At 34.9% G+C, this 23,071-nt stretch overlaps 2 long non-coding RNA genes across 3 annotated transcripts in view; one reads left to right on the forward strand and one right to left on the reverse strand.

Annotated features, from left to right (window-relative positions):
- Positions 1-558: 558 nt before the first annotated feature.
- On the forward strand, positions 559-4,463 carry LOC137487533 (uncharacterized). Of its 2 annotated transcripts, none has more exons than XR_015507805.1 (6): positions 559-1,307; positions 1,539-1,682; positions 2,400-2,516; positions 2,607-2,648; positions 2,972-3,102; positions 3,444-4,463. It is a non-coding gene; the product is annotated as an uncharacterized LOC137487533 (long non-coding RNA). The 2 variants fall into 2 exon arrangements; XR_015507804.1 differs by having other exon boundaries at positions 2,972-3,058.
- Positions 4,464-5,199: 736 nt separating this feature from the next.
- The window catches only part of LOC137487534 (uncharacterized), a 298,360-nt gene continuing 280,488 nt past the window's right edge, over positions 5,200-23,071 (reverse strand). Inside the window, exons 6-7 of the long non-coding RNA XR_015507807.1 lie at positions 6,002-6,141; positions 5,200-5,552 (exon numbers count right to left, since the gene is read on the reverse strand). This is a non-coding gene — a long non-coding RNA (uncharacterized LOC137487534). The remainder of the gene's footprint in view (positions 5,553-6,001; positions 6,142-23,071) is intronic.

Here is a 23,071-nt window from a genome sequence, read left to right on the forward strand (position 1 = left end):
GTGATTATCATCTGCTAAAATTAACATAGCTATCTTTATGACTCTCACCTCATACACATGTCCAATAGCATTACTATTTGTGCCCAAAACCTTATGAGATAGACAAACAATTTTTGAAAGTTTGTTTTTCTTGTCATCCTCAAATTACCATACCTGGATATTACTGCAAAAGTTCCACATTAAATCCTTTCAACTTACTCAAGTAAAACAATTGATGATTCTCCTTTTTACAAATAAAATGTGTGTTGGCCTTAAAGTTCAGTTTATCATCCAGGATGGTGCCAAGGTATTTTGACTCACTCACTGTCTCAATTAGATTAATGTTTGGTCCTGGTCCTGATTAATGTAAAGGTCCTGACTCTCTGTGGTCTTTAAAAATCCCATGGGACTTCACCTATAGAGTAGGGGTGTAATCCCAGTGTTCTGGTCAAGTTTCGTCCATGGCCACCCAATCATCCCCATCCACAGAATTGGCTCTATCACTGTATCTCTACTCCACCTATAGATGGTGTGTGGTAATGCGCTCTTGCGTTGTTGTTCTGTGGCTGCTGTTGCATCATCCAAGTGGATGCTGCACACTGGTGGTGGTGTGGAGAGACCCCCTCTCATGATTGTGAAGGACTTTGTATGGCCATATACAATAAATGCGGTATATAAACACACATTACTTACTTACTTACTTACTTAATTCCAAATATTTACTCCTAGGTGGAAAAGATCAGATATTGCCCATGTATATGTAAGCAGGAAAAAAACAAATTCATGGATTCCGATTTACTCAAATCAGATTAAGGCCGTGTTCATATGTGGAAATTTATCTTATATGAATCTGATCCGCTTCCTCGTGTCTGCAGTGTAAGCAGGTAGATCAGATTTTTACCTGTCAATGTGAGTCGTGCGTCAATAAAAGCTGTGGCAAATGACATAAACTCTGACACTTTCATTTCGAAACAGACTTCAGAGTCCTAAATCTTGAACCTTATATACACTGTTAGACATTTCTGTAAATTACACAGTTATTTACTGTATTTCACCCAGTGTAATACTGCAAATTCCTTTTACGGTAAATAACTGTATTTACCGTTGCATTATGGGAATTTAGTGTGACGTCGAACAACATATACAGCGATGTACTGTATTTGTAAAAATTCGTGTATTATACTGTATTTTCCACAACTGCTTCAACGCCACCTTGCGGCGATTCGACTACTCTGCACCACATTTTGCCTGAGGACCCTGGAGCAATTCTGGAGGACAATTTATTAGTGTGCCTGAAGAACATACTGGATTTAACAAACTTTACTCTGGTAAGCTGAGGCATTGTTTCATTTTACAGAATGTTTTGTGGACGAGAATAGAACAAAGTAAAGTATAAAGTTGGCTATTATTATTTTCTCTGGCTTGGCGTTATTTCGCCCATTTGAGAAATATATCATCTATTAAGATGTTACCTTTATTTAATTCATTACATTAACACTGCTATTACTTTAAATATGACTGTTTATGTTCTCGTCATATCTTTATATTTATTTACATAGGAACCGGTGTTGCAGCGGGTTTTGGTTTAGGAGGGAACCAGAGGTATGCAGACAGTTTTGGAGGACACTTAGCACGAGACAACGGTCCGGCAGAGAGTGTTTTCCCCCAGAAGATAATGAATGAAAGACCATCAAATAATCCAGGTAAAAGCGCGTCTGTCTGTGCTGACAACACTCGACATTGATTTGAGCACCTCTATTAGCATTTGTTTGCTCGGCAACATTGGCTGAAGCGATCTTAAAATGGTAATGTTAACTGTTAGCTAAACTGAGCTAAGTTTATACTGAATTGGACTCAAACTCATTTTAACGTGCAACGTTTAACTTATATTGATTTATACTATATGTATTTGATGTTGTGAACTTATTTTTCTCTGGTTTAGAGTAACTTATAACGTTAGCTTGAGAAAATAACATCGCGACGTAACCTATAAGAACGTTAACGTAAATCTATAACGTTACAATATGCATAGAGGTAAAGTTGGTTTTATATTCGCACATTCGTTCATTTAGAAGACTCTATACTGTTTACCATGTTACTTTGAATATTCGATCAGAATTAGCATGCCAGTATGACTTGAAATCAACATTAACACTGTTTATTTGACCGTGAGCATGTTGTACTTTGATAGTCGTTAGCTGCTAAAATGATTTCGCTATTTAGAGTTTGCAAATAATACTTTTATGAAATTAATATATTAAGGGGGAAGTCTGAATCTGCTAATATAAAACCAACTTTACCTCTATGCATTATGCTAATAACCACCTTTTTGCTATTTATTGTTTGCTAATTATTTTTTTATCACAACTCTTGACATTTGGTTTAACATAATTGTTACCATTATATTTTTTTCTGTTTAGATATGGCACTGGCACAGCAGCAGTTTTTGTCTGAAGAAACAAACAGCATTTCTGAGGAACATCTTGATCAGCACAGCCTTATGCTTAAAAAATAAGCAAGACCAGTAAGCAACCAAGGTAAACAAATAAAAAAAGTTGTGTGGAGGTTGTGGATTGTAGCATGGTATTCTTATCTGTATTTTTGGCTTTTTTATGGTCTCAATATAGAATACTGGGAGCCTGCCTGTGCAAACTGGACCTCATACAACAGTAAGTACTGTACATCTATTTGTTTCTCAATATAGTAATGTTACTTTTAATACAAAATGTGTCACATGTTTAGTTGCTAGCTAAATAAAAAATCTTTTTCCCTTTTTTATTAAACCATTTAGTAGGGTTTTTTTTTTTCATCTTTGTTTATAATATTTTTGAGCAGATTGAGGTCTGTCATGGGTCAGACATTTCAAAATACAATAATTAGTATTGGGATACATGCATTTGTCTATGTATTAAATGTCTTTTTCCCCATTTCATGTTGCCTAAATATTTTGTAATAAATAAAATAATAAAAATTTTTGTATAAATAATTCCAGAGGATGAAACAAAATGCACAGCAACAACCAGAGTGAGCCAGAAGAAGGCAGGAGAAGTAATGAAGAGAATGACAACCATGAACAACAGTGAGTTATCCTTCTTTCACCAGCTAACTGAGAACTTGGATTAGGTGAGACACTCTCAATAATTGTATCAGTATTCAGTCAGTTTTAGTTTATTAGGAATACATAAAACAAATAGTCTAATCTGTCCTGCAGTAAATCAACCCATCACAAATGCTACAATGTTTTTGTAAAACCTTGTTAGGGAAAAAAATAAACAGGACATTCTGGTTAGTTATCTTTTAAACATGGTAGTGAGCAGGTTATGAGCAGGAGCCAGTTGCTCAGTACCAGCTGAAAACTAGCCCAACCTAGCTGCCATGCTTCAAAATAATTAACCAGTATATGATTTATTTTTTTTTAAACAAGCTTCTTCTATGCTTATGTTAGTCTGTTTGTCCTTATCCAGAGTTCTTCATAATCCTGGACTGGGCCAAATCCTGACCAGATGCTGTGGTGGTCATGGAGGAGTGATTCCTGAAAGACACACGTGAGTTTCCGCATTGATCCAATGGGCCAGCCTGACCACCCGCTGGTGAACTTTCAAGCCTCCGGTGCCTAGACTGCGGCCTTGCACAAGTTTGGCTAGAGGAGAACTGGTCGTGCCCAACTGAGCCTGGTATCTCTCAAGGGATTTTATTCTACACTTTCGTCAGTTGGTGAAGTTTCTTCCATGCCACTGTCGCCACTGGATCGCTTGGCTACGATTGGTGGATTGGTGGATTTGCTCTTCAGTGTTTGGACTTTCAGCAGTGACATTTACTGCTTCAATTCTGAAAACTGGACTGAAGCAGCTTCAATTTACAAGAACTTCTATGTTAAGCTGCTTTGACATTATTGATCTACATTGTAAAAGTGCAATAGAAATAAAGATGTACATTGTAAAAGTGCAATGGAAATAAAGATGAATTGCATTTGAACATGTGAATTCAGACCTTGTTGAGCATTTGACACCAGAATTAGTAATATTTTAAAGTTGGGTTGTTTCTGAGTGGGCTTATAGTTACAAATATTTATTTTTCCAACAATATGCAATTCAGAAGTTTAAATTTTTATTGTACATGTATGTTCTAGTGCTTTGTGTGATTTATTTATTTTTAATGTGTTGATTTTATTGCTTAATGTAATTTTCACACATTTTCCTTAAATGCTTTAAGCATTATTAATGTTTTAAAGAATGGAATATTTTGTAATTGTGTCTGGTTTAATGTCAGTAGTACTTAGTACAATTGTTTTTTTTTTCTCAACAACATGCAGGTCAGACACTTAAATTAGTTTTGTACATGTATGTTAATGTGCTTTGTCATTTTCAATGTTTTTTTTCTTAAAATAAAATATTTTGAATGATTAAAATGTAATGTTTTTACACATTTTTAAGCTTGTTTTAAGCATCTCCAATGTTTTAAATAAAGAGTGTTTATTTTGTTAATATTTTGTAATTGTGTCTTTTTTAGGTCTATAGTATTAAAATAATATTAATAAAATTATATTATAAAATATTTAGGACAAAATTAAAAGGTTGCAGTAGCTAACTGTTAACTTAGGTTTTTACAGTAGTTAACCATTTTCAGACACTACGGTAACATGCTGTAAACGGATTTACAGTTGTATACTGTAAATCTAAAATACAGTAACTTACTGGCAACAGTGTTGCCAGTAAGTTACTGTAAAAACCCTTTGAAATGTCTAACAGTGTATTAAGACAAAAAAAAATCTTTTATACTGTCATGTAGCACAAGTATTTAAAGATGTTAACAAGAGAGCGTGACCACATCATCCACCACGTAAACAATATAAATGAATATAAAACTTTTGCATACAAGACGTGCATAAATCACGCTATGGACATGACATTAAAATCCCTACTGGTTTAAAAATGCCCCAAATAAAATAATATGGACAAATGAGAACTTACAATAGTAAAACATTAAAAAAAAAAAAAAAGAAAATTAAAAAAAATTAAATACAGGTGTGGAGAAAAAAGCGCTCTTTTATTATCAGCTGTCAGTCAGCGCCTGCTCTTTTTTTTCTGCCCATTGCTTCTTTAGTCTTGTGCAGTGTAAATACAGACAATCGGATACAAGACACTTTTAAAAGTTGATGTAAGCAGGTCATCCAAAAAAATTGGATACAGGCACAGAATTGGAAATGACCATCAAGATCTGGTGTAAATGCAGCCTAATTATACATTGAGTTTTGCAGCATGATGGCTCAGTGATTATCACTGGGACCTCCCAGCAAGAAGGTCGCTGAATCGAGTCCCGGCTGGGCCAATTGGCATTTCTATGTGGATGTCCTCCCCATGTCCGTGTGGGTTTGCTCCAGGTGCTCTGGTTTCCCCCACAGTCCAAACACATAATGCATTGGGTGAATTGAATAAACTAAATTGGCCGTAGTGTATGTGTGTGTGAATGTGAGAGTGTATGTGTGTTTCCCAATTCTGGGTTGCAGAGCATCCGCTGCATAAAACATATGCCAGAATGGTTGGTTGTTCATCCCTGATAAATAAAGGGCAAAGCTGAAGAAAAATGAATGAATGAAATGAGATATTTGATTCCAGATGTTTGTTAACCACATACAGCTTCATTAAATGGAATTACAGCAAGTTTGATGAAGCATCTGTTCACTTGCAACTGTTGCATTTAAAAAAAACAAGACATCTTTCCAAACTTGTAATGTAACAAATTATAATTAAAGATTTAATATTTGACGTTTTCTATGAGAGACTGTTTTTACAATTGTCTTCTTTCTAAATTAATCTTACAGCTTTGTCATATAGCACACTTTGCTTGGACAAGATGGACTTGAGATGCCAATGGTTTTGGTTATGCTCTACCTTTTATTTCGAACTCTATTTTTGTTTCTTTCTATTTGTGTAAGAATGAAAGCGCTAGGGGTTTGCATACACTCATCCACACGGGGCTTTCTGAATTTGCCCCTACTTTCTGGCCTCTTGCCTTGGCTCACCTGCTTCAGGGCAGCTGTTCTCCGGGGATGTTATCCTCTCTCTAAGATCTTTTGGTTGAGTTAGCTTGGCCCTCTGAGCTCACAAGCACGGCAGACTCTCTCTCCCATCGGGATGTCTGTGTGGGCATAAATTTCAAGCCCTGGGACCAAAACAGAGGTCAGAATCAGCAAGTTTTTTTTTTCTGCTTACACCAGATCAGCAGCCTAATCATTAGGTTTCACCACAGCACCCAACAACTGTATGTTTTTTTTTTTCCTGCTTCTCCAAGAAGAGGCCATTTTTTTCCTGTCCTGCCTGTAGTCCTTTTAAAAAATGCTAGTGCAACCATGCTGTAACATTGCTGCGTACTGTGTGTCATGCCTTCAATTACTTTGATAAATGCGATTCTGGCTGTGACCGTGTTTTGTTACAGTGCATTCATAATTTATGGCTTGCACAGATACTCTCAAATCAGGGTAAATTATGACTTTTCTCTCCTTTTTACTGCAACTAAGGTATCTAAATAATGTTATATCAGCACATAATACTAGCGCAAGGGCATCAATGCAGGAATATTACAGAATGGAGAATAAAGCTGAATGAGGTCATGAGGAGGAAGGGAGTACAATAAGAAATGTGAAGAAAAACAGATTTGTTACTGAAGGCTAGAGTTTAAAGGTTTTATCTTCTGATTATGTCTTTGTTCTCTCAACGACATTGAGCAGACTAAATTCTATTGAGGGTATTTTACACATTGCCTTAATGATATTTTAGTGTTCGAGAAGGTTAAGAAAGAGTACTTAAGAAAAGCTCCCACACTGAAGATTAAATGCAGATTGTGATGGGTTAGCAATACCAGCCTGGCATGTCTAATGTTGCAATTTGTCAGCTGCTTTGTGAAAGGGCCTTCTAAATGCTTTCAAAGTGAATGTGTGATCAGTGCAAATTAATTCGGCGATAGCAAAATTGACATTTTTTTTTCCCTTAGTGGTAAAGTGTAATTACCTTTCCTGTTAATAAAATCCTATTAGAGCTCCGTTTAAATTATTGTTATTAAGAGCATAAAATATAACAGAACCAAAAAAGTTCATTGCCAGTTTCGGATGGCTATCCTCATTTCATTTCCCTCGTCTTCTGTAGGCAGAAATCCCCATTGTGTCAATGTAAGGGCATAGCAAATGATATAAAAGCACTCCTATTTATTTATATTTTTTAGGGTATAGAAACTCTATAAAAAGACAATTCTGTCCTTTTGTACTCACTGTCATGTCAGAACAAATCTGTATGACTTTTTTCTAACATGAGAAGAGATTCTAAAAGTCACCGGGAAGCAAACAACATGGATATTGCTGTATGGGGTTGAAGACAAGAGATCCCATGTGAAAATAAAATGCCAAGCTATGGGCAAATAAAAATCTGGTGTCATTCAATGCAACAGAAATGTACAGATCTATGGAGGGACTTCAATTAAGGGCATTTGGTGGTTTTCTGTAAATCATCAAGAAAAATATATAATAGTCATGAGTTAATATAATAAATTAAATATAATAATAAAAAATAAATAAAATATAATGTGCAGGTGAAAAAAATAAATGTTGCATTACAGTTATTTATTTATTTTGTTTATCTGTGTGTTTGTTTGTTTGTTATTGTTTGATTATATAATAGTCCTGAGTTTTTGCTCCAAATAATAAAATAAATAAAATAAAATCTGATGCCCATTTGAAAAAAGGAAAGTTGCATTATTTATGTATTTGTTTATTTGTTATATTGCTATTTTTGGAATATATAATGGTCATGGGTTTTTGCTCCAATAAATAAATAAATATAAATAAATTATAAAACAAAAAAACTATAATAAAATTTTTAAAATAAAATCTGATGTTCATGTGAAAAAGAGAAAGTTGCATTACAGTTCAATATCAAGTATCAAGAGTGTTTCTTCTAAAAAAATATAAAAAATAAATAATTTAAATTAATTAATTAATTAAAATAAAATCTGATGTGCACGTGAAAAATGGAAAGTTGCATTATTTATTTATTTATTTATTTATTACATTGTTATTGTTGGAATATATAATAGTTATGAGTTTTTGCTAAAATAAAATAAAATGAATCAAAATAAAATAAAACAAAAAAGACATTTATTTTCTAGGTCTTTTGAAGCATAAGTCCTTTCCTTTCAAAAGGGGAGGGGGGGGGGGGGGGGGGTGGGAATAGGGAGGGGGTCAACTATGGTAGCATCTTTTAATTATGAAAAAAATATTTTATTATTATTATTATTATTATTATTATTTATTTATTTATTTATTTATTTTTATTTTGCTCTTTTATTGATAATCTTTCTATGTTCCTTCCTAATATGTGCCTATTGCTGTTTTTACTGTTTTATGCTCATATCATGTATTTATTTTCTCTCTGTAAAGCACTTTGTGCAGCCTTGTGGCAGTTGGAAACGTGCTATATAAATAAATAAAATAAAAAATTCTTTCTTTCTTTCTTTCTTTGTAATATTGTTGTTGTTGGAATATATAATAGTCATGAGTTTTTGCTAAAATAAAATAAAATACAATTTAATAAAATGAAATAAAATAATAATATTGCTTGATATCTTTGATATTTCACCCCAGGTTCGAAAATACATGAAGCATGATAAGTAAGTGATGAAATTTTCATTTTTTGATAAACCACATTATCTATTCAAGACCAACGAAACTTGAGATCAAACATAAATGTGCAATCAGTCAGCAGTAATCATAACAAGGCTTTTTCTGCTTTTCAGCAAATTATTTAAAAAATACAGGCCTATGTAATTTATTTCAACCATAAATATTCTTGAGCTTGACTGATAAGGTTTATAATGCTACTTTATATATCGTCCTACGTCCCTGTGCATATAGTTCTCATTCAGGTCAGGCGGCATGAAAACCACAAGCCTTTTGCTTACAACTCTATTTCCTTTTCCATCCTACCAAGTGAAAATGTGTATGCAACCTTTAAAATTGTTAAATGAGTCGAGCTGTGGAGGTCACAGATGCTGGATAGAGCCTGTATGAAGCCACAGAGAGTGTAGGGCATACATGAAAAGTGTGGCAGAGCACTTGGTTTTATTTAGCAGGTGGAGTTTACTCCCAGTCATCAAAATGCACCCGCAGAGAAGAGCTGATGTGGCTGAAACGCTAGGAGACCTAAATAAGCTCAATCAACGGCAGTGATAATATTTCATATCCCCTGGCTCTCGTTTTGTTTTTTGTTCTCCTCCTACCTCCCGTCCAGGAGAACATTTTTCAGCTGGCCTCATCACCCCATCCAACATCTCCAGCGTCACACACACTCAATTTAGTTTTTTTTCTTTTTGCCGCTTGTTCTTGTTCTTGTATTGCCACTCGTTCTTGTTCAAGTACTTATATTTAAGTGAACATGGTTTTTCAGTCCCCCCAAAAAATAAAAATAAAAATATTCTTGCTTGCTCAAACTACTATTGGGGATAACTTAAACGTTGCAAATTCGCTCTTTAAAGATACTTACCCCTTTATACATTTCTGGAGAGTGTGAATTACATTCCAGATGGTATGTTTTTATTTATTTATTTATTTATTTATTTATATATTTTTTTTTACGTGAATCCACCAGATCTCAAATTTCTCTTATGAGTGTAATTCGTGCCTGCTGTCTATTGTCTAACCACCAGATGCCACTGTCTATTGACTGACCGACCGATATGAAAGACAGAATGTGAATGAGTCAGAGTGAAAAACTACGAGCAAAGCTGTGTTGATTGTATGTGCATGCACACACATAGAGGTAGTCACTTTCGACCAATCGGCTTTCTTACATTTTTTAATCACTCTTATTGGTTGGTGATTATTGTTTCATGTCTAGTGAGCAGCAAAAATAAATGATGGCATAGTGGCCTGTCTAACAAATATTTGTATTTTCGAAATGCCAGAGGCAGTCTGGCTTATTTTTTAAAACCACGAGTAAATTTCATAATGAGCCTGCTCAAGAGAAGATAAAACTGCGAATGGATCAGGAAAGCGGGAAACAGAAGCAAAGCAATCTCAAGTCAGCCAGAAAACATGACGGAAGAGGTAACTGTGGGTTCTTCATGAAGACTGGACTGAGTGAGTCAATTCCACTTGGCACACAATAATGAACTGAATGTCAGTGGTGTTAGTAAACTAGATTTTGATGTTTCATACAATTTATGTTTGTAGCTACATGTTTGTTTGTATTTTTAACCCATTGTTGATCTATAATGTTATATTGAATAAAATAATTAAAACCGTTCAGAAAATGTATTTATTTATTTATTCATTTTTTTTTGTATTAGCTGCTTAGTAACGTCATGCTCTGGGAAAACTGAAATTGTGTGGTGGACGATGGTCACAGTAACTTTTATTTCCTGATTTTGTTCCAGAAATTATTCATTTACACATTAAGGACTATATATGGAGGTACTGTACGTTTTCACAATGAGCCTGTGTTTCAATTGTTTTATGTTCAATCCACTAAAATCTATAAACAAATTTTGTGAACTCAATTGATTTGTGTTCGGACAACATGAAGGAATTGTTGAAACACAGCATTTATTTATTTATTTATTTATTTATTTACAGTGTTGCCATTTTTTGAAAAGTTGATTTGATTTATGTTTAATTAACTCATAATTGTACAAATAAATAAATAAATAAATAAATAAATAAACAAAAGGTCAATCTAATTGGGTAGTGTTGGAACAACATACAAGCATTATGTTGGTGATGCTACTGTACCTGGTTAGTGGAGTTTCCAGGATGATTTGTATGGTACTGAAATAAAAGGGAGTACTGACGACAATAAAAGTAATCTTGGGTTCTAAGTTAAGAATAAAGATTTGCTAGAGTTTAATCTTAGTTTAATCATTTTAAAAGTGTCAATCAAGGTTTTGAAAGAAATCATGTTGCAGGCAATTACAGTAGCACAACTATTTAACACATCATTTAATAACACAATTCAAATAAGTGGGAATGTCATAATTAAATTAAGCTATAACCATTTTTTGTTTAGTGTTTTATTCTGCATGCAAATGAATGCAAATTGAAAAAAGTGTTTCATTTATATAGTTGAAGTCAAATATATTAGCCCTATCTTTTTTTTTTTTTTTTTTTTTTTGGCTTTTTTAACAATTTCACAAATTATGCTTAACGGAGTATTTAATGAAGTATTTTTAAGCAGTATTTCCTATAATATGTTTATTTTTTAAATTTGCTTTATTTCAGCTAGAATAAAAGCAGTTTTTAATAATAAACAAAGAAATAATAAATGACGGTCAATATTATTATTATTTATATTTTTTTAATGGTCTACTGAACAAACACTGTTATACAATGACTTGCCTTACAACCACAAACTTGCCTAATTAACCCAGTCAAGCATTTAAATTTCACTTTAAGCTGAATATTAGCATCTTGAAAGCTTTCTAGTAGAATATTATTTTCTGACATCATGGCAAAGATAAAAGAAATCAGCTATTATAAATGAGTTATTAAAACTATTATGATTAGAAATGTGTTGGAAAAATTAATAAGTATGTAATAAGTATGACTTCAACTATATATCATGTTGTTTTAACATACATAAACCATACTTAATGAACATTATTATGTGCAACCCATGGAGATTTTTATAATGTTTTGTTAATGTTTTACATTATTATTATTATTATTCTGTGCAGTATCCCCATCAGTGTCTGATCCCAGAGCTTACAGCCCAAAGAGCCACAAGAAAAGTAACAGAAAAACCAGGACAAGGCCCCTCCAAACTCACACCGCTTCATGTCATTTCACGCAAGCACAAATACAACAGCCTGCTGGGGCAAACGTCTAAAAAAGAAAGGGGAAAAACTGCTGTGTAGAAAGGTGTAGCTCATTAATCACAGGCTTAAAAAAGGCTGAGAGAGTCACATGCATGCTTCCGAGGCTGAAGCTAAGAGAGATTCATCTGTTTTGTTTTTTCTTTTAAGCCGAGCTCTGTCATGGCCGCTGGTGACTTTGAGCTAGAACACCAGAAGCATTGTGTGCATGTGTAGGGGGGCGGCTTCCGAATCCGCTTCTCTAGCCAGAGGCGATGTTGGTTAGTCATTGCACAATAACAAGCCCTCTGGAACAGCCCTTTCTCTTTCCTGCCTGGATTTTTTGGCATCAGTGCTCTTTTTAAAAAGTCCCGGACCAAAAATACTTCGACATGATTCACCTGGTGAAGAGACGGCACCTAGAGGGGCTCACAATAAGTCTGTAAGAGAGGATATACAGTTGAAGTCAAAAATATTAGCACTCCTGTGATTTTTTTTTCCTTTTTTTTCCTTTTTTATATATTTCCCCAATTATGTTTAATAAAGCAAGGAAGTTGTCACAGTATTTCCTAAAATACATTTTCTTCTGGAGAAAGTTTTATCTTTATCTTGACTGTAATAAAAGCAATTTTGATTTTTTCTAAAACTATTTTAAGGTCAATATTATTAGCCCCCTTGAGCAATATGTTTTTCGACAGTCTACAGAACAAACCACTACAATGACTTATAACCTAATTAACCTATGACGTAATTAACCTAGTTGTAAAGAGAGTCAGGTTGCAGGAGATGTGAAGTTCTAGATGCAGCTTTATTTAGGCAAAGGGACATTTAGACTGGCAGGGTCAACGGGAGCAAATAGTACAACATAAATAATCCAATAAAATAATCCAGAAAAATTAGGTGAAAGGTCATTACAGGCAGCAAAACTACATTAACGGTAACAAATAAGGGTCCAAAAAAGATGAAAGGAAAGACAAGCAAAAGCACTGGGAAATGCTCACTTACACTAACCAAGACTCAGCAACAACGTTTGTAGGTGTGCTGTGTTTATAGTCTGATAGGGTTTATAGTCTAATACATCTGATTAGTTCTGAACAGCTTCAGTTCTGTGTGTTTGCAATCAGGGGGAATATGGGCCAGGTGTGTTAATGAAGTGCATGACGGGATCTGTAGTTTATCAAAGGGGTTTGTATTTCTTCAGTGATCTGCGAATGCTACATTGCTGGTGATTATGACAATAGTTAAGCTTTTAAATTGCACTTTAAGCTCAATACTAGTATCTTGAAAAATAAATAGTAAAATATGATGAACTGCAAATGTAAAAACATTGTTATTAAAACTATTATGTTAAGAAATTAAACGGGAATTGGGGAAAAATATACAGGGGAGGTAATAATTCTGACTTCAAATGTATATACACAACACATGTCTGTTTATGACAAAGCTTTTAATTTGATGACATTTCTATAGCAAGGCACCCATGAGAACAATGAGCCCCCATTAGATATGCTTTCAATCAATATCTCCAGAGCAGAGTGAAAGTTCAGCTCTGTGAGGTGCCATGATATCGAAGTGCAAATAAAGGACTCCACCCTTCACTAGGCACATATGCTAAAGAATTTTGACAAAAATAGGTTCTGTGCAATTAGCACATGCATTTTTTTACCACCTCGCATTGTTCTCTCATGACACATTTGTGGAAAAAAGTCACACGTGCATGCAGCAAAAGCAACACCTTGCTGAAAACTGACACTCAGCTCTTCGTGTTTTACCTCGGTGTGAAAAATTACTCCTTTCTAGCAAGTGGGTGGCTGAGAAAATGAGACCCTTTACAACAAGCCGATCAGTATTATTCCATCTGATTGGTGATGCATGCAACAGGGTTATGTTATATGTCATTCAGAATAAATCTGTGAATGTCTTTTTTTTTAAAGTGTCTTTTCAGATAGGAAACTTTGATTTAAAGGGGTAGTTCAACCAGAAATTCTGTCTTGAATGATGCTCTTTAGTGTTGTTACAAACACTTAACACTTTCATTCATCTTCAGAACTCAAAGACGACATTTGTAATGAAATCTGAGAGCTGTCGTTCCCTCTATTGTCAGCCTATATGTAAGTTTCAAGGTCGAGAAAAACAGCTCTGAAGTATAGATAACAACACTGGTGCTTCTTTAAAAGGGTCATGAACTGAAATAAAATAAATGTTTTTGATCTATTGTCATATTCATAATTATATATACAACAGTTCTGTTTGCTTCTCGAATCTGATCGACTAAAAGCCATGCAATATTCAGAACTTGCACAGCCTCTTCACTCGTGTATTACTCCACCCACATGGAGTGACAGCAGATCAATAAACTACAGTTTGACAAATATTGCAGCTGTTGGACAACATATTTTTTTAGGTGAGAATGTAGTTGTTAAGATTGTGACTATGCTGTTTATTTATAGGATTTTATGGATAGTGCCATTTTGCACATGTGACACATTTATAATAATTCAGAGAGACAGCAAGTCACCATCCATTAGTCTGTCATCCTGAGCACAGCAAAGACGATTGACGTTGTTCAAGATGGCGACAAATTAATAAGCTCTTAGAGAATAAAAACTCATAACTCAAACTCATAACAGCAGATCAAACTGCTTAACTGTTCAGTGATATTCTAAGTCGATCTCTCTCTTTTGTACGTTGTAGTGCTGTATTTATACCATATAACGAAGTGTGAGATGGGATTCGCATATCAGAAATGTATGTATTTTTTGTTGGTCACTCTTTGTATAACCCTGAGTTAGTTTTTGGTTGGCTATCTGTTTGTTTCTAATGCATCTCCTGTTTGCGTTACTGCAGACAAGTTCAGTAAAAGGACAGCAAAAAAAAAAAAAAAAAAGCCAGTTTGTTTCGCATTTTTCCTTATCACAAACACTAATCTAGAAGTGTCTGCGCTGCTTTGGCTTTTTTAAGGTTAATGATTGTGATCTGCCGACTGCAACAGAGAAATACTGGGAAATCTCTATAGACTGATGGCATTTCATGCCATTCAGCCTTATAATCTTAAAATGTGAACAAAATAACTTTTTGTCATCACTTTAGACATTACGCTGGAGAATCATTCAAATACTAGCTCTAAAGTGACGTTGGTAGAATAGTAAATGATTTTCTTTTATATATACACGATTATGCCGTAGAACTGTTGTATAATCACAATGTCACTCTCTAAGCACTACTACTCGTGTGATATTTTAAACTCAAAGATTTCTTGTTTTAAAAACATGATATATTAAAGCAAATCTGCGGGAGTGAAAATCTATTATGTTTTAGTGTATTTTAAGATTAGTGTGCAATGTATTATAATAAAAAAAATATTGATTTTATTTAGTGTCTTTAATTTTTTGACATTGAAGATTTCAAGTTTTTTTTTTTTTTTTTTTTTTTTTTTTTTAGATTTACAGTGACAGTAGTTACTTTCCATGGTAACATTTATCCCTGAAAATCAGAGAGACCGAGGAGTGGGGGTTGGTAGTTAGGTTTGGGGTGACATGTCTGAATAACACTGTTAAGAACCAGGTACTGTGTACTTGGGTGTTAGTAACTGTACTATGAAGCATGTTTCAGGCGTCCGCTGCGATCGGAACCTATACCAATGTTGGCTATACAGGGGTTTCCCAGACCGAACCAAAACGCTGAGGCCCAGGGAATGGTTGAAATTACACATGAGTTTTTCGGGAGAAATAATTAAACAGGCAGGTGGCGTGAGATGGGTCTGAAATATGGGAGGCTCCCGGGAAAAACAGGGAGTGTTGGAAGGTATGAATTAGTCGCTTTTATAATGGTCAAATTAGCAACTTTAACTAATTACTTTTTCCAATTAGTTAATCAGCTAGCAAATATAATTTATCACTTAAAAGTAATCACTTAGTAAACATTTGAGATAGTGTGCCAAAACTTTGCCTTCACAGAAAAAAAAAAAAAAATGTGTTTTTTTATTTTATCTTATTTTATTTTATTTTTGCTTTGGGGTAACTGTCACTTTTACTAACTTTTAGCAGCTGTTGATCCATCCATCTTTGGCTTGCCATACAGCCCTCTATTCCTTCTGCCGATCACCCTTTTTCATTATAGGTTATAGTAGTGCTTTAGTACAGAAAACCTCAAAAGCTTGTTTTTTTCCCTCAGTTTCAACAGCATCATGCACAAGAAAGATGTCTGAAAAGCAGGTTTACATTTGTTTTTGCAACAGGTCTGCCAATATATTCCCTCCTCAAAATGCTAGCAGAGCAGACAGCAAAACAAACACACAGAAAAACATAAGACACTCAGCAGTGTGTGTGTGCCAGAGACTTCTGTGAGGCGGGTGACAGATAAGTCATGTTTCTGACTCTCTTTGCGACTCACGAGGAAGGCTATGGGAAGCTGTTGCACTCTTCACACCAATGCTGTGTTTGTATATAAAAGAGGGCAGCTAAATTGGATTACTAGTGTCTAACATAAAACAAATGGACAGTCTATTTCTGGCAAACCAACAAGGTCTGACTTGTTAAAGATTTTAGCCTGCTGACCTGAACCATCAAGCAAAGCAAAGCAGCCCGAGTCTGCTTAAAGCACTTATCGTCATGGAAACGTGCCACTGAAACATTAGAGGGCACGGTGGGAGTTTAAGTCATTTACTGTTAAAAGGAGCTTTAATAGATTAAAAACATGCAACTATGTCCAAATAAACCACCAGAATAAATCGTTCAAAAAGCAACGCGCTGTACTAAGAGGCTGCAAGTCTGGCATTTTTAAGCAGTGGCTGAAGTCCAGCAGCCTTATCATTGATAGAAAAGTTGAAAAAAAACAAACAAAAAACAAACAAACAAACAAACAAAAAAAAAACATATTTAGTGATTCACTCAGAATGTGACCAGACAAATCTGAATATGTGAATATGCTGAATGTGCGTTTGCTTTTACTTTTTCATTTGTTTTGACACTTTTAATAATAATAATAATAATAATAATAATAATAATAATAATAATAATAATAATAATAATAATAATAATGATATGAATATTAATATTTATATTAATAATAATAATAATAATAATAATAATAATAATATAAATAATAATAATAGGGCGAGGCAGTGGCACAGTAGGTAGTGCTGTCGCCTCACAGCAAGAAGGTCACTGGGTCGCTGGTTCGAACCTCGGCTCAGTTGTCGTTTCTGTGTGGAGTTTGCATGTTCTCCCTGCCTTTGCGTGGGTTTCCTTCGGGTGCTCCGGTTTCCCCCACAGTCCAAGGACATGCGGTACAGGGGAATTGGGTAGGCTAAATTGTCCGTAGTGTATAAGTGTGTGTGAATGTGTGTGGGGATGTTTCCCAGAGATGGGTTGCGGCTGGAAGAGCATCTGCTGCATAAAAACTTGCTGGATAAGTTGGCGGTTCATTCCGCTGTGGTGACCCCGGATTAATAAAGGGACTAAGCCAACAAGAAAATAAATGAATGAATGAATGAATGAATAATAATAATAATAATAATAATAATAATAATAATAATAATAATTGTAATAATCAACCCAGGCTCATTCTGAAAGCGTACCACTATATACATTTCTGGAGAGCGCCAAATATGTGCTGTTTTTGTTTTTACGAATCCACCAGAGGCCACTGTCTACACTTTTTGAGATCTCAAATTACTCTTGAAAGTGCCATTCGCGCCTGCTGTTCTTGTGTAAATCCATCAGAGGCCACTATCGACTGACTGACTGATCAACTGTCCCTTAACCCAACCAATAGTGTTTTCAAAAGGCACCATCTGAACCGCCCACCCACATCACATCCCTAAACCCAACCAACAGTTTCAAGAGACAATTCAGAAAAACAAAAGCCCTCGCCTGATTTTTACCACATTTTTAGATTTTACCACATTCTTACCCTGCTATTTACTCCACTCTCTGGAACTCGAACCCTATTGTGCGGGGTAAATCCTATCTGCGTTCCAAGTCCAACAACATGGAGAGCTACTAGACAAACTGGTAACAGGAGGAAAGCTGTCCATATGGTGGTAAGCAGTCAGGTGGTAAGCGTGAAAAGAAACTGCATCATACCACCATATAGCATTCATTTTAAAGATTAAATGCAGCCATATCACTAGAAATTTATATAGGACTACATTTTCAGAATGAGCCTATGTTGGTAACAATAGTAATAATAATAGCTTGCAGGACAGCAACTGGTGATGCACCCTCTTACCAGCACCGGCTCCTGAATGTCTAGGCCCCCTTAAGGAGCATCCGGGTCAAGGTGTGAGAGGAATCACTTTCCAAAACCTTTTCCATTTATGTGTTATGATTTTGGAATAATCTTCCCAATCCCACTCGGACTGCAGATACACTGGTATCCTTCAAACAACAACTAAAAACTCATATCTTCTGAGAACCCTGGTGAATAATACCAAAACCACCCATTGAAGCACTTTCTCTCTCCCTCTCTCTAAAAAAATAAAAATAAAATAAAAAACTCCTACTTTAGTATTAAATTGTCCGAGCACAAACAAGTTACTTTATAAAAATAGCACTTCTCATTTGCATTCTTGTTGAATTGCTGAATATCTCCTCCATTGTAAGTCACTTAAGTCACAAAAGTGTCTGCTAAATGACTTCATTCTTTTATTTATTTTATTTTTTCTTTATTAATCTGGGGTCTCCACAGTGGAATTACCCACCAACTTCCAGCTGCAATCCATCACTTTGAAATCCATACACTCATTTACACACATACAATACGAACAATTTAGCTTTCCCAATTTATATAGTGCATATCTTTGGACTTGTGGGGGAATCGGGAGCACCCAGAGAAAACCCACGCGAACACAGAGAGAACATGCAAATTCCACACAGAAATACCAACTGACCCAGCCAAGGCTTAAACAAGAGACATTTTTTGCTGTAAGACAATCGTGACTAAATGACTAATGAATAAATGTCCAATGTAAAAGATGCATTAAAGACACACAAAACTATGGACCATATGCTCATTACATTGTTCATGTCACTTATTATCAGTTGCAAAAAAATTACATAAAACATTTTAATTAAAATGAATAAAAAGAATAAAAAAAATAATGAAAACATCATAGATGATGTGAGAATATAAATTTATATTATCTAGTTTCAAGTTGACAGTATTTAATTTAATTTCATTTCATTAAAAACTCAAGTGTGAGAGACATTAAACCTTTTATCTTCCAAAGGGATGCAAATGCTATGGGCAGGGTCTCAATGACTGCCTTTGTTTTCTGGGAATCCATTCAGGCTAAAGAAACTCTTTTGTTGATTAGATTTGGGTAGGTAAAGCTTGTCTGCTCAGTGGCTGGACGTTCTTTCACCTATCTACCTCATTTACATGCTCTTTGTCTCCACCTTATCACTGTCCACTCCTAAAAAACATATAATACAGAGAACAACTCTGCTCAAATTGGACTCTTGTAAACTCTAAGAGACTCTTGCAGGCTCATGTGGACTTCTTGAAGATGCTGTTTGACTGCAGAACAACCAACACATACTCAATAAATAAGTCTACTTGAAAATGTATCATTGCCTGGGTTCTAAAATATACAACAAAGTACAGTATAATAATAATAATAATAATAATAATAATAATAATAATAATAATAATAATAATAATAATAATAATAATAATAATAATAACAACAACAACAATAATAGTAGGCGGCAAAGTGGCTCAGTGATTAGCACTGTCGCCCCACAGCAAAAAGTTCGCTGGTTCCCAAGAATGAGTCCCGGCTGGGTCAGTTGACATTTTTGTGTGGAGTTTGCATGTTTTCCTCATGTTGGCATGTCCCCAGTACTTTGCTGCAGCTAGAAGGGCATCTTCTGTGTAAAACATATGCTGGAATAGTTGGTAGTTCACTCCACTGTGGCAACCCCAGATAAAAAAGGACTAAGCTCAAGAAAAATAAATGAATGTATGAAAATAAAAATTAAAAAATAAAATAAAATAATAATAATATGGGCAGCATGGTGCTGCAGTGGGTAGGACAATCGCCTCACAGCAAGAAGGTTGCTAGTTCGTGCCCTGGCTAGGTCAGTTGCCGTTTCTGTGTGGAGTTTGCATGTTCTCTCTGTTTGCGAGGGTGACAAATGACGTATTATAGGTGAATTGGCTAAGCTTAATTATCCATAATGTATGTGTATGAGATTGAACAATAGTGTTTCCCAGTGATGGGTTGCAGCTGGAAGGGCATCTGCTGCTTATAACATATGCTGTATAAGTTGACAGTCTTTCCGCTGTGGTGACCCAAGATTAATAAAGGAACTGAGCCGAAAAGAATAGGAATAAATGAAATAGTAATAATAATAATAATAATAATAATAATAATAATAATAATAATAATAATAATAATAATAATAATAATAATACTAATAATAATAATAAAATAATAATAATAATAATGTCACACTTAAGAAAAATGCACCATGCAACACCACAAGGAATGCAGCAGTGAGCACAGTCAACAAGAATGTAACATGAATTTTGCACACTGAGAAAGTGTAAAAACTGTTATCTGCCGCTTCTAGGTGGCGCCCAGCACTTCGAGAACAGCTGCTTTAATAAAAAAGGCCTACTTGTCTTTTAGACTATAAGATGAAAATGGAGATAATTATATTTAATGAACCCAAGTGCTCATAAAACTGACGGAAACTCCACGTGGCTCTCATAATTTATATCTCCAGTGAAAACTCACTTTCTCTCCTGCTGTCTTCTTTTGAAGCAGATTTCTCATTTCAGCTCGGCACTTCTCAGACTGATAGTTCGCCTCAATACTCTCAATACTGCTGCAAAAGTAAAAATTTTTAATTTTCTTGATATTTAGTCTATATTATCTGCACAGAATGGGCCACTACTGTTTATGAAAGGCTGTAATGGAATGATCAAATCCAGTTTGTAAAGAAATGAGAGCAATTTTACTGTCTTTCTGCGATTGTTTTATTATAAAAAAAAACTCTGCAGTTCTTTCTATTGATATAACAGCTCTTTGACTGCAAACATCATGGTTAATCTATATGTAATTTGTGGTTACCATGTTTTTATTTATAGTAAAATCGAGACATTGCAAACATGTATCTACATCTTTATAGCTAAAGTAACAAAGTACAAGACAAAGGTGTTAGCTAATAGGACATTACAAAGTTGCCATAGTTTAAAAAATATATATAAGTAATACTGAGATAATAGATCCAAACATTATTTCTGGTGAATGTTCACCAAACTATTTGGGAATTTGAATCGCTGCCATTTTTCAAAGCCAGATGTTGTGGCAGTGTGGAAGTTGTAACATCTTGGGAAACTCGCTGATTTGATTTGCCAGATCTTACATAAAACACATTTTACTCACACAACTGATAGAACATTCAAATTTCAACCCATTTGTGACCTTAATCTGGCAACCTACAACTAATTTGAGCTGTCAATTTCTGTGCAGATGGTTGAGACACAAAGATTAATCAAGCATAACTGGTAGAAATGTGAAAATAAAACTGGTAAATTTGACAAGAGTAATGGAAGAATTAGATTTACAATTTTGAACCTATATTAACAATTTCATTGCATTTTAAAAAGGATGTTGGTCTAATTCTAATATTCCACTTGATGGAAAAATGGAAACAATAAGAACATTAAATCACAGATCAAATGCATGAGGGAGACACGAAAGGGCACAATTTTGTACGTATGTAAGAAACATAGCAATACAACAAATGTATTGTCTGCAAATGCATTGTATTGTATTGTAATTTTGAGAAATAGTCACGATGCTCAGGAAAAGATGGCTAGAGTTTACAGAGAGTAGCTGCTGCAGGAGAGACTGCTGAATTTTCTGACAGGCTGGTTCATGCTTCAGTGTCTGGTTTCCATTATTGTGTCAATCTGGGTTTTATTCTTTGTGTCATTCAACTGTACACTGTCATTCTTTAATCCTTACCTTTATAAGGGGCTTCATGTCTCAAGACATTTGCCGTGTTCCACACGTTGCATCCAAATCATGGATTAAGTCAGAGTTTCTACAAAGTCTCCTATTAATGAGTTTCTCTTATTATAGAATGCTGTTTTCTAGATGGAATTTACCAACCATTGGATAGGCAAAATACTACTACTACTACTAATAATAATAATAATACCACCATGGCATACACCCCCACCATGACTGTTACAGCTACTGATATTAGGGTGTGACATTTTCTAGATTACATTTTCTAACCACTACCACAGCTATTATGCATTCATTCATTCATTCATTCATTCATTCATTCATTCATTCATTCATTCATTCATTCATTTTCTTTTTGGCTTAGTCCTTTTATTAATCTTGGGTTGCCAAAGTGGAATGAACCGCCAACTTATCCAGCATATGTTTTACGCAGCGGATGCCCTTCCAGATGAAAACCAATCACTGGAAAACACCCATACACACCCCCATTCACACACAAACACATACACACACACACACACACACACACACACACACACACACACACACACACACACACACAAACACACACACTCTCTCTCTCTCTCTCTATCTCTCTCTCTCTCTCTCTCTCTCGACAGTTTAGCTTACCTAATTCCCTTATAGTGCATGTCTTTGGACTGTAGGGAAAACCAGAGCACCCTGAGGAAAACCCCGGTGAACAAGGGGAGAACACGCAAGCTCCAAACTGAAATGGCAACTGACTACAACGATTATAGTATGCCTTTTTCTTGATGAAATTTACTAACCATTGGATACAACAAATACTACTACTACTACAAAAACAACAACTACTACTACCTACAACTACAACAACAACTACTACTTCTACAACAACAATGTGATATTATATCCATGCTTTGGTAAACAAGATCTTTTGGGTAACACAAGCTCAAATACTACTACAAATACTACAACAACAAAAACAACAACAACTTCTACTACAACAACAACTACAACTACAATGTGAGATTATCTCTATGTTTTGGTTAACACAAGCTCATTGTGGATAAGTACCCCTGTCTACATTTCTGGAACTTATGGTTGGATTTCATCACTAAAGCGAATGATTCGTGGCGGTATGACGCCGCCAATGATTTCTGTTCATTTTAGCACTACTAGCTCTGTATGGATGGCTTTCCCAGTGTTACCAGCTTGCTTACTGAATCGCCGTGTACTGGTGAAGAACGGTTCCAGAAAGCAGGTAAAACAAAAGCAATAAATAAATAA

This window comes from Danio rerio, chromosome 14 (genome assembly GCF_052040795.2).
Source record: "Danio rerio strain M-AB ecotype USA chromosome 14, GRCz13ab, whole genome shotgun sequence".
NCBI classification, from domain to species: domain Eukaryota; kingdom Metazoa; phylum Chordata; class Actinopteri; order Cypriniformes; family Danionidae; genus Danio; species Danio rerio.